General features: G+C 43.0%; 1 pseudogene; it reads left to right on the plus strand.

Moving 5' to 3' along the window:
- LOC149224071 (pectinesterase-like) overlaps window positions 1-14438 on the plus strand; it is a 68930-nt pseudogene extending 54492 nt beyond the window's left edge.
- Window positions 14439-14857: the final 419 nt, after the last annotated feature.

Genomic DNA, 14857 nt, shown 5'->3' on the forward strand with positions numbered 1-14857 from the left:
GCTTCGAGACAGCATCACCCGATATTTTGATAAGTTTAGCCTTGACCGAGAGCATGGAACAGGCACAACATGCTTACGAATTGTCCATGAGTCTAGACAGTGATATGATGAATGAAACAGGCACTTACAATCCTCTAGACAAGCGCACGTCGTTGGTACCAAAGATGGTTCTGGCAATTACCTTACTATCACCGAAGTAGTAAACGCGGCCCCTTCCAAGTCGAAGAGGAGACATATCATCCAAGTCAAAGCCGGAGTTTACTAGGAGAATGTCGACATATTGAAGACGAAAACCAATTTGATGTTAATTGGCGATGGCAAGGACCGAACCATCCTCATCGGAAGCAAGAATGTTCTAGATGGTTCAACTACGTTCAAGTCTGCCACTTTGGGTAAGAATTTAAAGTTGGTTTTTATAATTATATTCGAACATTAGCATATTTACATCCATACACAAAATATCAAATATTAATTACTTTATATTTTATCTTTTAAACCTTTAAATTGTGATGTAAAAGATGATATTAATCCAAATATATCAATTAAGTACCGTTATAAAATTTGCATATTAAACATGATATAATATCAGTGTAATAACACACACGATTTCTCTTTAATTTATATAATTGCATTTTAAAAAAGATTTGATGTCGTTAATTTTACTTAGAATCTAAACAATTAATAAATTCATAAATTTAGGTAGTGTTTGTTCTGGTTGTTTTGTTTGTTCTGTGTGCAATGACAAACTGCCTGTGTGCAATAATTGTTTCTAAATGAGGTTCTAATGTATAACTTGTCAAATGTATTTAGCCTTTGTGCGATAGTTGTTTCTGAATCAGGATCTAATGTATAACTTCTCAAATGTATTAACGGTTCTTGGCTTTCCCATATTAAACGACAAATTGTCTTTTGTGCGATAGCTGTTTCTGGAAGAGGGTTCATTACGAGAGACATGACGTTTGAGAACACCGCTGCACCTCAAAATCACCAGGCCGTAGCACTTCGAGTAGGCACCGACTTCTCGGTGGTATATCGTTGTAGCATAAAAGGATACCATGACACTTTATATGTCTACTCCCTTCACCAATTTTACAGAGAAGTACACATCTATGGAACGGTTGATTTTATCTTTGGCAACGCAGCCGTGGTAATCCAAAGTAGCAATATCTTGGTTAGAAGGCCTATGTGTCACGCCCCCAAGCTTGCGGTAGTCTTTCAACCGCTCTAGGCAAGGTGCGGCACCACCGAACACTTTCTTTTCACCAATAATTATGTTCGTAGACTACGCCTAACCACTTATCCTACTTAGTTTGTGTTTCACAACCAAGTATTATTAATTTTTTCTTTATACCAATGAACACCCATACACATTCATTAACATCAGCAATTATACATGAAGAACACAATTGCACAGTATAAAGGGAGCGGCAACTCCCTAAACAATCAGTCTGCCCGATAATATATTATACAATCTTCAATGTTACAAAGCTTTACAAGCATACTTGGGAAACACCAAGTTTCATACTTAGCCAAATTTACAACCTTCGGCAAAAGTCGGTTGCCTAGCTCGTCGGCGCCTCTGCGCGATCGCCGCACGACTCACCAACCCTTCGTTCACCTCGTCGCACAATCGTGTTGTTTGCCCAACTTGGGTGCACCTCATCGTAACCAAGTCGCCACACACGGGCGCATTTGCATGAGTCGCACCTCCGTTCATAATCTCAACACTTCACAAAAATTCACATCGTGCACATTTGCACGACAGGCGGGTGCTCACCCAAGTCACCCAAGAACTCGTGGCAAGTCGTCGCACAAACTGGGTGCCCACGCCTTCGTTTCACCGTCGGGTGCTCCTTCGCACAACCTGGGCACCACACCCGTGCACGCCCTTCTCCAACCGGCGAGCGACCTCTACCTACGCCCTCACCGAAATCTAAGTCGTGTGCTACCTCCGTGCAGCCTTGCCCAAGAACGGGCGTATCACCCAAGTTCTGTGCCTTCACCTCTTACCGCGTCCACCCCTTAGATATGCACACTTCTTCTGCACATGTTGAGCAATGATCCTTGAGCGATGGTGCCAAATGACTCCAACGCAATGCCAATATATATGAGTGGCAAGGCGAGGTCGTGGCTGCCCAGTCGACCTGCCCACTCCCTCAACGCCATCGCAATTCTTCTCCAAACTCAAGTCAGCCATCCTCCAAATGCTCCCAAGTAAGGTCAGCCTTACCTCATTTGTTGGTCGGCCCGTGGGTGTTCCTCCACGGTCCCACGCACATATAAATAACTCGCCCAACCTTCCACGCACTTGTATTATGCCATAACACCTTTGCACACCTAGGTCGAGCTCGCACTTCAAGCCAGAACGTGTTCAAGGACTGCAGGTCCTTACATCCTCCTCCACCTAAAGTCATTGTCATCCTCGACAACATACCATCCTGGTAGTCATCCACCAAGATCATCATCAATATCTGTCTCATCCTTCGGCCATGATGTCAACTCCTCCACATACTACAAACATCCCTGCAACATATGTAGAAATCCCATCTCCATCATGTGTCGTCCTCATCTTGTGAATTGTCCTCCTCGCCTGCCTGATGCCAAAATTTCTCTGTGCACTTCCAGACCCCATGTTTGAACTAGTTGGGTAGCTAATCCAACTGTCACGCTCAAGCCATGAGAGTGAACATCCTTATGCCTTCAATAGTCTATCTCGGATTCTACCACATCTCGGACTCACCAAGAATCTCACCCATGCTCAGGTCCATGGAAACTCCATCCTATCTGCAACATGTCATGATGCTTGATGCCAAGCCATCCCTGCACCATCTATCATACCTACTCAACCTGTTTTAAGGACTCACTGCCATGAGTAGTTAACAATGAGCCTGATCTTCTTTGTCATCTAAGAATATGTGGAGGGAGTAGAGCCTGAAGGCTCACCCTCATTAATCATCTCAATCCATCTGTCAGGATCTTCTATCTCCATCCTCTGTAGATAAGTGACCTGATCCTCCTCCCAGACATTTGGCCTCACATAAGCCTCATCATCATCATCATCATCCTCAACCACTTCTGGCCTTCTTGACAAATCCAAGATACTATCCGAAAGTGTCCTGATGACCAATGCCTGCTCGGTAAGCTTTGTCTCAACCATAGACAACTGCTTAGTCATGTCTTCCATGCACATTTCATCCTCCATTTGCATTACTGCCAACTTACAATCAGGCTTTGTCACTCCAATGGTTGGTACACCAATGGGTACATCTTCCCTTCCATCGTAAATGTACAGCCTCTTCAAATGTGGAACAATCATAGCATTGAATTGTTTCAAGAATTCCATTCCGAGCACAGCTTCGTAGTCATCAATCCGCACTATAGTGAAGTCGACCTTCCCTGTCCATTCACCTCTTGTTGTGTCCACCTTTTCAGCTACACCAAGAATACTATCAGGAGGAGAATTGACTGTCTTCATTTGTGCCTTCGTCGGTACAAACTTCAGCCCAATCCTTCTCGTAGTATCTTCTCCCATGAAGTTGTGAGAGGCCCCACTATCCACCATAATGAGTATATCATCACCTCCAACCTTCATCCAAACATACTCCAACCTGTTCCTCTCAGGATCCCTCCGAGAGACCACCTATGTAGCAGCAACAGCACCAAGTATCTGCATCATCCCCATATAAGCTTCTTCATTCTTCGTATTAGACTATGCAATCGCAGCCACTTTCGGTCTAGAAGGACAATTCTTCACCATATGTGGTCCAGCACATATCCAACACTTCAAGGCTTTCTTCGTCTTCAAATTATCATCCGATTTCAAAGCATCATCCTTCTTCTTATCTTTCGACTTATCGGACTTCTTCTTCCTGTCATCAGAAGTCTCATGATAATGCTCCACCAACCTGTCCACAGCAGCAAAAGCTTCCTCAAGTGTTCTAATCCTCTGCCTCTTCACTTCATTGCGTGCCCAAGGCTTCAACCCAATAATGAAATTGAACACCTTGTCTCTTTCGCCATGTCAGGAAGTTCCATAACCGCATTTGCAAACTCCCGCTGATATGTCTGAAGGTTCCCGGTCTCCTTTATGAACTTAATTTTCATCCTTGCTTCTCACGTTTCATCCTGAGGACTGAAATGGGTCTGCAAAGTGTTATAGACATTTTTGGGCACTGCAACCCCAAGCATAAAATGTACATAAACCAAGGGCTCCTAAGTCCCTAAAAGTGTTGTTCCAACCCCTAAAAGAACAAGGTCAACTGATTACAGCTTCTCCCAGAAGTTCTCCATGAAAAACCACTCAAAACTGGTCAAAACAGGATCATTTCACCTGCTCCATAGGCAAAGTGCGTTGCATCTCACCTAAGTACACTCAGTGGGTGCATTGCATTTTAAAAAGCCCTTCTATGGGGTGCGATGGGCGAGAAGAGACAAATGGCAGTGTCAATCCGCAAGGTGGAGAAGTATGGAATCTTCCAGAAACTTCTCTCGTGACACTTGCCATTCTGAATTCGACCAAGGATGAGTAAGAGATCATCAATCTCCAAGTGGAAGCAAGAACTATCAGAGGGAAGACACTAATCAAATCACAAGCTGACTCATCTCCCTTACAGGTATCTATAATGGATCCCTCATCCCAGAGATCCAGAGGCTGGAATTTTGCATCTTGTAAGGAATTGTTGTTGGTTTCTTGAGGCAACATCATAGTGTTGGGTGATCTAAGCTTTGCATGAGGTGAAGAAGGGCTTACTTGCTGAGAGGATGATGCTGGGTCAGAACAACTGGTTGTAACTCTCTTGGCTCTTTCTTGATTATCAATAAAGCTATTCAAGTTTTCCTCCATACTCTTGTGTCATTTATGTTTCATGCATTTGTATGGTCAATTTACATCTGATCCTAGATTTTTTATGATAATAGATCCATGTTCTTGTATAGTGTTATGCTACTTTGATTCTACAGGTACTCTGTGAAGCTGGGTGTACAAGGAAGCAAGTAGCAAAAGACTATCAGAAGAGAGAGGAATCGAGCAAGGAACCAAGCGCAAGACAGAGATTGGTCTCCTTTATTCTTCTCTCATCTATCTTTCATAAAGGAAAACGAAAGTAGTTTTACATTGTTTGTTTCTAAGGTAGCTACCACATCTTAGTGGGATTCACAGTTCTGCATAGACACTTTTCCCTGTAACAAAATGGCGACTCCACTGGGGAGCGACTAGGTTGTTTGTTTATCTACATTTGTTTATTTTATAAACTTACAGACGGAGCCTGAAGTTGAGCCAGGTAGCTTTCGAACTGCATTTGCATAGTAGATAAATTCCGCTTCAGTCAATCTCCGGGTTTTGTTTATGAATTAAACAACTGATTTACAAACTCTCTAATTGCCCTTGTGGTGGCTCTAGTAACCTCCTTAGATCTACCCCTGTTGTTGATTTACTGATTACCACTTGCTCGGCCAAAATCCCTGAACTGAACTGCAAACTGTGACCCGGAACCCAAGCAAAGTCTCGTCCCTGGCCCAACGCAGTCTCTGTTTTGTGAATCTGAAATTCAGCGCACTTCCCGAGTGTAGTAGGTGCGCTGCATTTCAAATTCACTGTGTTACAGGTGCGCTGATCAGACTAGGCATTGTTCCTGAATGTTGGTTTCTGTTCACTCTTTTCAGATCTATTCAAGAATTTTGCTGCCTGTAGTCAGTATACCTCTGTTTGAAACCCCTTTCCTTGCTGTTATTCCGCCTCCATTGTGCAAAGAACTGTAAATGTTTTTGTGTATTTGTTGAGTCATTTTCAGTTCTCCTTTGCAAAAAAGTAACGTAATTGTACTGTCGTTTCTTGATTTGAAAGTGTCACAAGTGTCGTTTTCAGTCATAGAAGAGAGTCTGATTGCTCTTGATAGTCGATTACCCTGTTACTGTTGTATTTGATCTGAATTAGTAGTTTTTCTAGTGTCGAAAGCAAGTCTTCATTTCCAAATCGCAAAGTGTTGTCATTGTCTTCATTTTGAATTTGAAAAGAAACTTGTTAGTAATTGTCGCTTGAAAAGTAATTCAGATTTGCGCATTAGCTTTCTTTTTATCATTCACATATTAAGAAGGTTGAAAAAAATACATGCATGTGCATTTGCATTTAGACTGTTTGATTGGTTTGATTTAGGACAGTGCATATAGTGTGTGCTCTTTGCTCTTTGTTGAAAGAATTCTGTCTTTCTTTCTTTAGTAGCTAGGATTTTCATTGCACAAAGAAGATAAAAGACTGTTTATCATCTTAGATTTCATTTTAGGAATTGTACATCTACATCACGCGGTGAACCTAAAAGGAAAATTTCTTAAGCAAGATCAACTATAAAATAAATTTAATCAATCTAACAACGCTTTGGAACCTAGCGCACAACATCTAGAAGTCTAGGCTAGAGATGTATTCCGGTGTCGTAAAGCCTGGTAACTGTTGTTCTCACTGTTGGTTGGGTGATTCCTCCACTTTGAGACGATAAGTGCCAGTACGGACTTGTGCTCCCACGTACCGTTGAGTATATTTTGGGAGACCACAATAGGCTTAATCCTTTATCCATAGGAAGCCGTGTCTGCCGCCCTATCGATCGCAATGCACTGAACACAACATTCGGGAAGATTGACTGTCGTACCGTAAAAAGTATTCTGCAGTTTTGCGATTGGTTTGGTAATCCCTCTGCCTAGATTTCCAGAGTAGTCCCTTTCGTTCCTTTTCAGACTCCTTAATGGAAAAGGTCCATCTGAGCACTTGTCACTTCAGGCTCATTAAAAATCAAAGGCGACTAGAGTCATCTTTTGTTTTTTCTTGACTCTTTAAAATTGAAAAAACAAGTTGTGTCAAAGTGTCTAAAATTTATTTTAAACGGAATAATCGTCACCTTTCCTACGTTGGTCTTGGGTTGAGAGAATGGAGTCCACCAACCAAGGAGTTCCCCTTGGAGGGAATCCTAGTCCCTTCTCCTCTTGGGGAGATGTTGGTGCACCCCACATGGCCACATTGTCACTTCCAGGATTAACGATTGGCTTGCCCGTATGGCTTTTCTCAACCTTCGTCGTTCAGAGCACCGTGATTCCTGAACAATCAAGTCAGCAACTAGACAATTCCAGAGTTACCCCCCAACCCTCTACTTCGTCCAATTCTTCCTCTCCTCCTTCCTCTTCACTTGATAGGGCTGATAAAGCCAAAAATCAAGTATCTGAGAAGAAGAAGGAAAAGAAGAAGAAAGAGAAGAAGAAGAAGGAGCCAAAGGCGAAAGGGGGCAACCAAGCGTCATCTAGCGAAAATCCACACACTGCACCGACCAGGCCTAAATCGCCATGTGTCATTTGCAAAGGAGACCACTATCATAGAGATTGTCCATGCATCCCTTGGATCTTAAGGGACTGGTCTCCTCGTTTGCACAACCCGGTGTCGTCAACCTCTGATGATCATGTTGAAAACACACCGTCAACTAGTGAAAGTGAAGCCCCTAGACAAAAAGGAAAGTGCAAATTTCCTTGTAAACTGTGTGAAGGCGATCATGCCATCCACTGTTGTCCCTTCTTAGAAGAGGCTAAAAGAGTTTTGGACGATCGTCCGGTTTCACCGTTACGAATTCCTCCTGGATATAAGAAACTCTTGCTGAGTCCATCGCTAGTTGAAAATCCGGCTGACCCGCCCAGGTGGTCAGCCGAAACATCTATCATTGAAGATAGACCATCTGAACCCATACTAGACGAAAGTCAAAAGGTCGAGGCGGCAGTTGACCCGGTCTTGCCTTCAGAGGTTCCATCTTCAGATGATACAGTCACCGAAGAGAACAAGGATGACACGCCAAATTCTTTTCGTAAACACAGACTCCAATGAACATGGGGGCAGTTTACCCATTCCTTTACCGCAGGAAGGAAGTTCGTCAGAGTCGTACCCGGCCGTCTATTCGGTCCCACCTCTAAGCAACCTAGTTGTTTCCTTCGACTAGAATCAACTAGGCAGACCCCGTTTACCGGCCAGTATACCATTCCGAATCATTGTTCAAATATATAGAATGGTTATGGCTGGTACCATCATAGATGAAGGGGATTCTGTGAGTATCCTTTCCTTGACTGCTTGGAAAGCGCTTGGTTCGCCATTGCTTTTGCCTGAGATGAGAAATCTAACAGGCTTTGACAAAGGAACCAGTCGACCGTTAGAGATCCTTCCCAGTGTGCCGATAACGTTGAGAGGGAAAACCGTTCAAATGAACGTAATGGTAGTCCAAGGACCCCTGGATTATAATCTACTCCTTGGACGAGACTATATTTATTGCATGGGAGCAATTGTCTCCTCACTCTTTAGAGTAATGTGTTTTCCACACGAAGGAAGAGTGGTCAAGCTCGTAGACCAGCTTTCATTTCCCGGTTCACACATGGCAAATAGTCATATACCATCCCTGAATGGTCTTTTTACGCAAGGAATGTCTCATTAATCCCCAGTCTGTCCACTTGATGAGCGCGAGTGATTCAGGGGACATGACTGAAACCCAAGGGGCATGCATCCTGGTCTGCTTCGGCAGGAAAACTTCATGTATGGGGTAGGTTTCCACGAGAGATATATGACTAGTCTGACACTCCCGTCCGTGATTGGAAAAGGGGGTTAGACTGGAATAAGATTCCCTTGTCAAAGTTATGTGAGTAGAGGCGTCTGCGCCACTCGCCTTTGTCTATTTCGGTAGACATCGTCGAAGAAGTGTTTTTTTTGCGGTGCAGATAAAACAATCTTTGGTAACCTGAAAGTGGTAAGCCTTTCCCGATGAAACAAATGTTTTGTCAGTAGATTGAGAGGTGACCTTGAAACTCTATTTTATACCTGGGGGCATGCAAACCTTTTGGCGTGCAAGCGAAGAGCGACCATTTATTTTTTAAATTTGTAGGTCCTCTAACCCTTTAAACTCGTAGGATTGGTCGTTTCCTAACTTGCATAAAGAAAGGATGTGGGGCAAAGATTTGAAAAATTGCCATTTTTATATATGAGACATCCTTATTATACGACTAGATTATTCGAGCAGTTTTAGCACATAGTTCAAGCTCGTTAAAAAATAAACATAAGTCATGAGCAAATGTTTCCCCCAGCGTTTAAGCTCAATAAAAAATGAACCAATTCTCGGTAAATAATCATCGTGAATGTAGTACTTTAGCCTTTAAAGCCTTGGTCATGTTCCCATCATCACCTACACTCTGTATTGGCCGATCATTCACCTCCATTTGATTGTTTATCCCTTTTGAGGAACAGCTGCGAAGAGTGATCCTATTAGCCATCCTTGTAACACTGCCGTGATTGGAAAATTCCAAACCTTACCTGGAATCAGCTGCTACCCAATTTTATCACTCGTTCCTCAAAGACGAGTCTCCTTGAAGCTCTTTTCAACTGACTCGTAAAATATGAAAATATTGCTGAGCCATTGGCCTCTCCAGCTCGTTAAAGGGATCGGAAGTGCTATCCCTCCTTTAGATTTTAATATTTTTGGAACTGAGGGATTATTACACAAAAAGATCGAGCGCTTATTTTGTTCGGCTCGTTAAAAGTATCGAAAATTCATCCCTTCTGTTTTGTTTTATACTTTTTTGGACTTAAGGGATTAGATGACGAAAAAGGATTTTTGGAGATTCCTTTACATCCCTTTTCAGACTCTCTAAAATTGAAAAGGACCGAGTTATCTTTGTCGTTAAACTCGTTAAAACCTAATAGCGACAAACTTGTCCATAGCAGACAAGAACGAGTTTCACTATCGCTAGGCTCGTTAAAACATAGCGATGGGTTTGCCCGAAGGGCAAATTATAGAACAATCATATGTTATCCTCCTCAAGTTTGAAAAAAATAAAGAGGTACTGGTCAGCAATGACTGGGGAAAAATTGGGAAGAAAACTTGAAGAAACTTTATTGGTAGCAAGTCGCTCTTGAACATGACACTTTCACTCCGCATCCAAGTCAGGTTGGGTTGTTTCATTCACCGGTCACATCACCATGGTCCCATAACACCATCCACATTTGGGGTTAATGCTACCAATCCATCATGTCAGTGTCGCCGATATGTTCAAGAGAAGTCACTCAGAGAATTCACCTGTGTCTCACCCGCTGCAATACATTTACGCTCCATTCTTTCATGACCGCCACCCTGAACCTTATATCACCAGATCGTTTTCACCTCCATTAAAATCATTTTCTCCATTCCATGTCATTGATGTGGGATTCATTAAGTCCCTCCTATGACGGATCGCTTCTTATCGACATCAGCTCATTATCCAAGAAGTCGATCTAGGAACACCCATTTCAGTACTTTGAAGCTTGCATGCCTCAATGGAAAGTTTCTCACTTCCGACGACAGGTTTACATCAATGGCCTTCGACCGAAAGATTTTGCGTGGTGTTCGACGCCAAGTCCTTTATTCACACCACGTGAATTGTACTGCAGTACCTTGAGGGTCATTATCATTATCGGTGATTCCTCTCGCGCCTGTTAACAACTTACATCATTGGCTAGTAATCAGGCGATGTCTTTCCATGTTTGAATCCAGAACATCTCTCACATTGATCGACTTGTACTTTGAGTGAAGATCAAACGAGATTGAAGACCCCAGATCTAGTTTCATCCATCCGGGCTGCGATATATATTCAGGAAAATAAAGACATCAAATGTACATCATTGCTGCACAGATTATCATCCAATCAAAGGGATGATGGCTCTATCAGAATCATCAGTCTACACTCAGACGATTGTCTGTCCTATGTACATGAAAATGAATTTATAAAGCTGAGCATGGGAATGCTTGCCTCAGCTAGATCATGAAAATATTATGAAGATAATGTATTGTATTGTATCTTATTACAACTATCCTTCCATCTTGAAAGAACTTCGGATCCTCATGATAAAGCATTTCACCCGACATCAAAAAGATTAACGACCTCATGCTTTAGGGGGCAACTGTTATAGACATTTTTGGGCACTGCAACCCCAAGCATAAAATGTCCATAAACCAAGGGCTCCTAAGTCCTTAAAAGTGTTGTTCCAACCCCTAAAAGAACAAGGTCAACTGATTACAGCTTCTCTCAGAAGTTCTCCATGAAAAACCACATAGAACTGGTCAAAACAGGATCATTTCACCTGCTCCATAGGCAAAGTGCGTTGCATCTCACCTAAGTACACTCAGTGGGTGCGTTGCATTTCAAAAATCCCTTCTATGGGGTGCGATGGGCGAGAAGTGACAAATGGCAGTGCCAATCCGCAAGGTGGAGAGGCATGGAATCTTCCAGAAACTTCTCCTGTGACACTTGCCTCTCTGAATTCGACCAAGGATGAGTAAGAGATCATCAATCTCCAAGTGGAAGCAAGAACTATTAGAGGGAAGACACTAATCAAATCACAAGCTGACTCATCTCCCTTACAGATATCTATATATGGATCCCTCATCCCAGAGATCCAGAGGCTGGAATTTTGCATCTTGTAAGGAATTGTTGTTGGTTTCTTGAGGCAACATCATAGTGTTGGGTGATCTAAGCTTTGCATGAGGTGAAGAAGAGCTTACTTGCTGAGAGGATGATGCTGGGTCAGAATAACTGATTGTAACTCTCTTGGCTCTTTCTTGATTATCAATAAAGCTATTCAAGTTTTCCTCCATACTCTTGTGTCATTTATGTTTCATGCATTTGTATGGTCAATTTACATATGATCCTAGATTGTTTATGATAATAGATCCATGTTCTTGTATAGTGTTATGCTGCTTTGATTCTACAGGTACTCTGTGAAGCTGGGTGTACAAGGAAGCAAGTAGCAAAAGACTATCAGAAGAGAGAGGAATCGAGCAAGGAACTAAGCGCAAGACAGAGGTTGGTCTCCTTTATTCTTCTCTCATCTATATTTCATAAAGGAAAACGAAAGTAGTTTTACTTTGTTTGTTTCTAAGGTAGCTACCACACCTTAGTGGGATCAGCAGTTCTGCATAGACACTTTTCCCTATAACACAAAGCTTTCTTCATCTCATCCCACGAAGTAATGTCACCGGCACTGCCATTGGCAATCTGATTTATCCTCTTTTGCCACCACATCTTAGCATCCTTTGTCAAGAGCTGAGCAGCTACCTTAACCTTCGTCTCATCATCGGATAGACCCAAGCGTTCCAATTATTGCTCCATGTCCCATAGAAAGTTACCAAGAGTCTTTGCACTCCTTGTACCATCGTAAGATTCCAGTTCTTTGACTTTCACACGAGGCACTCCTCCACTGGAGTTATGCCTCACGACCTTCTTCAACACCGCGATCTCATCTCTGGCTTCATCAAGAGATTTTCGCAAGCCCACGATCTCTGCAAGACCTTGGTCTCTTGCCTCTTCAACCTCCTTGAGCCTTACTTCACGTTGTGTACACATAAGATCAGTGTACTCGTGTTGAGTTCGGAGTTCCTTGAGCTCTTACTTCATCTTTGAATTGGCCTCTTGATCTCTCTCGATCAAGTCCATCTTCTTAGTCCAGAAAGCTTCCAAGTCCTCCATCTTCTCCAACACTTTTTCAATGAATGCCATAGTAGCATCGTTCGCACCGTGACTAGACCCAGCCTGAGATTCAGCTACCATTTCTAACAACTTCCTTCTTCTTTGCAATCTAGTTTCGACCATCCAATAGCTTCAACAAGATGCCTGCAACCTGAACTAGCCCTTGTTCCACTTGTATGTGGAACAGCTTCCTTCACCTGCAAGTACCTGCTTCACTATCTTCAATTTCCAAGTGTATCCACACCTGCACTTCGTCACAAGCAACCCTACTCACTAGCTCCAACCGACCTCTGTCACACCCCCAAGCTTGCGGTAGTCTTTCAATCGCTCTAGGTGAGGTGCAGCACCACCAAACACTTTCTTTTCACCAATACTTATGTTTGTGGACTACGCCCAACCACTTATCCTACTTAGTTTGTGTTTTGAAGCCAAGTATTATTAATTTTTCCTTTATACCAATGAACACCCATACACATTCATTAACAACAACAATTATACATGAAGAACACAATTGCACAGTATAAAGGGAGGGGCAACTCCCTGAACAATGAGTCTGCCCGATAATATATTATATAATCTTCAATGTTACAAAGCTTTACAAGTATACTTGGGAAACACCAAGTTTCATAGTTAGCCAAATTTACAACCTTCGGCAAAACTCAGTTGCCTAGCTCGTCGGCGCCTCTGCATAGTCGCTACACGACTCACTAACCCTTTGTTCACCTTGCCGCACGATTGTGTTGTTTGCCCAACTTGGGTGCACCTCGTCGTAACCAAGTCGCCACACACGGGCGCCTCTGCACGAGTCGCACCTCCGTTCACAATCTCAACACTTCACCAAAAGTCACACTGTGCACACTTGCACAATGGGCGGGCGCTCACCCGAGTCACCCAAGAACCCGTGCCAAGTCGTCGCACAAACCGAGCGCCCACGCCTTCGTTTCACCGTTGGGCACTCCTTCGCACAACCCGGGCGCCACATCCGTGCACGCCCTTCTCCAACTGGCGGGCGACCTCTGCCCGCGCCCTCGCCCAAATCCAAGTCGTGTGCTACCTCCGTGCGGCCTTGCCCAAGAACGGGCGCATCACCCAAGTTCTGCGCCTTCACCTCTTGCTGCGTCCACCCCTTAGATATGCACACTTCTTCTTCACATGTTGAGCGATGATCCTTGAGCGATGGTGCCAAATGACTCCAACGCAATGCCAATATATATGAGTGGCACGGCGAGGTCGTGGCTGCGTAACCGACCTGCCAACACCCTCAACGCCATCGCAATTCTTCTCCAAACTCAAGTCGGCCATCCTCCAAACGCTCCCAAGGAAGGTCGGCCTTACTTCGTTTGTTGGTCGGCGTGTGGGTGCTCCTCCATGCTCCCACTCACATATAAATAACTCGCCCAACCTTCCATGCACTTGTATTACACCATAACACCTTCACACGCCTAGGTCGAGCTCGGACTTCAAGCCGAAACTCGTTCAAGGACTGCAAGTCCTTACACTATGAGACAACGAAAGAACACAATTACAGCTCAAGGAAGAACTGATCCCAATCAAAACACCGGAATTTCCATTCATAATTGCAGGGTAAGCCCAACTCCCGATCTGCAAGCTGTTAAAAAGTCCATCCAAACATACCCCGGAAGACCGTGGAAGTAATACTCTCGCACAGTGTCATGCAATCTATTCTGGACGATTTGATCGATCCCGCCGGTTGGTATGAATGGCAAGGAAGCTTTGCGCTTCAAACATTGTACTATGGCAAGTATATGAAAAAAGGCGTCGGTGCAGTAACATCAAGACGTGTCCATTGGCATGGATTTCATGTTATCAAAAGCACCACTGAAGCGGCTAGATTCATAGTTGGCCAATTCATTTTTGGTAATTTCTGGATTCCTACTGCAAGAATTCCCTTTACCCTTGGATTGATATGATGAATATTACAAAACCAGATATCTGATATTCATTTAAATGCTATGATTAAGTGACCCTTTCTATGTCCAATGTTCTAGTCTGTATGCTATAGGACGTGCATAATAATTCCGCCCGTGGAAAAGTAGTAAAGAAAATAGTGTAGCACACATAACTTTCTATGCCATTTTATGTGTTACTTTCTCCAGAATTATGCGAAGGATTCCATTATAGCAATAATTAAATGTCAGTTATAATCTATTCGCTTCATTTTTATTTCTATTAATTTAAATTTAATTGAATGATGGGTTAAGGATGTCGTGTGATTCATTTTTTTATTATTATATTAATTATCTTTATAAAATATGAAATGGAGAACTTATTTATTACTTTTATCCAATTAAATCATTAAATCATTTGCTTGCCATTTCAAATAAATACA

This window comes from Pinus tabuliformis, chromosome Q (assembly GCF_031772625.1).
Source record: "Pinus tabuliformis cultivar Carrire ecotype Pingquan chromosome Q, CPIR1, whole genome shotgun sequence".
Lineage (NCBI taxonomy): Eukaryota > Viridiplantae > Streptophyta > Pinopsida > Pinales > Pinaceae > Pinus > Pinus tabuliformis.